Genomic DNA, 1,444 nt, shown 5'->3' on the forward strand with positions numbered 1-1,444 from the left:
GGCTCCGGGTCAAAGGTCATGGATTAATCTGCGTTAATTTTTTTAATCAGTTATTTTATCTCAAATTAATTAATCTAAATTAATCAGTTATTTTGACAGCCCTAAAGAAAATAAATCTGAAATGCCCTTTAGGATAAAAGCTGTTTCACTAGGTTTAACTCTGACTAACATTTTAACTATGATTACATACATGTCTTGTAACCAGACTGTTCCTGCAATTGAAAAAAGCCTTGGACAGTTGAAGGACGGTACAGTGACTGAAGCACTTTGGCCCCAAGATCTGATGGTGAGATTTTGCATTGTGTTTTTCCAACTACGTTCTATTAAAGATTATATAATGTATCCTTTATATCAAATTAGTTCATATTAACAGTACGTTATCCTAAATGTTGTGCCCCCTGTGTGTCTTGGTGTGTGTTTATTTTTGAACAGGTCTCAGTGCCGTGTGTGGACCAGTCCGAGGCACCCGTTGTGTATGAGCATGACACCTTTTCCTTCCACTCTCTAATGGTAATGTGTCTGCTAACGTAAATCAAATACACCATTCAAAATCTCACCTCACACAGTAGCCACCACTTGTGTATGAGCGCTAGGCCTAACCATAGCATAGGGTGACCACACGTCCCCGGTTTCAGGGGACAGTCCTTGTTTTTGGTTGCCTGTCCCCAAGAAAATACAGAAAAACTACCTATGAAGATAAAACATGTACTGTATGTATTTCAATCCGATTGATATAGTTAAACTGAAAATGTCCCCATTTTTGGTTATATGTCCCCAGTTTTGGTCTCGGACATCTGGTCACCTTACCATAGCACTATTCCAACAATCTTGTGACCAAGGACTGTGCCCTTAATGTGGTCTGAAAGAAGGGATAAGAGTATGATATCTTTATGTGATGTTGGCAAGATGACATTCTGTAAGCTTATTTGTATGTTGTCATTTTTGAGATACATTTGCCGGGTTTGAACAAAATGTTGGTCATGATTTAAAGATGTTCTACTACAGTGATTCTCAACCATTTTATTTTATTTAGATTCTATCCAACTGTTCTGTTCTATTTCTACTTTATTTTATCCAGGTGCTGAAGGAATGATCCATTTGGAATATATGCGGGCTATGCATATAAAATAAAAATAAAAGAAATGCAAAAAATCTGGGCACTGGCAAATGATTATTCTTATATACATGTATTCATATACAAGCACACTCTGCTTTGTAAATCTTCAACCTAATCATAAGTACATCGCAAAAGCCGAAATGTGCCTTGTTGAGGGTATGATTGCACTGCCATCTAGTGGAGTAAATAAAAAGGTACAGGAAGTAGAATTTGGACATTATTGCAAGTAGCACTGAAAGCATTTCTGCCACACTGGACACTCTTGAAAATAGAGCATCAGTGCATTATTGATGAGGTGGGTGTTTAGTGAGTGAGGAGGGGAGGCTT

General features: G+C 37.6%; 1 long non-coding RNA gene across 1 annotated transcript; it reads left to right on the forward strand.

The window, feature by feature from the left end:
• Positions 1-202: 202 nt before the first annotated feature.
• On the forward strand, positions 203-1,116 carry LOC134079781 (uncharacterized). Its single transcript, XR_009939128.1, has 3 exons — positions 203-286; positions 433-510; positions 1,079-1,116. It is a non-coding gene; the product is annotated as an uncharacterized LOC134079781 (long non-coding RNA).
• The last annotated feature ends 328 nt before the right edge of the window (positions 1,117-1,444 follow it).

Source organism: Sardina pilchardus, chromosome 5, assembly GCF_963854185.1.
Source record: "Sardina pilchardus chromosome 5, fSarPil1.1, whole genome shotgun sequence".
NCBI lineage: Eukaryota > Metazoa > Chordata > Actinopteri > Clupeiformes > Clupeidae > Sardina > Sardina pilchardus.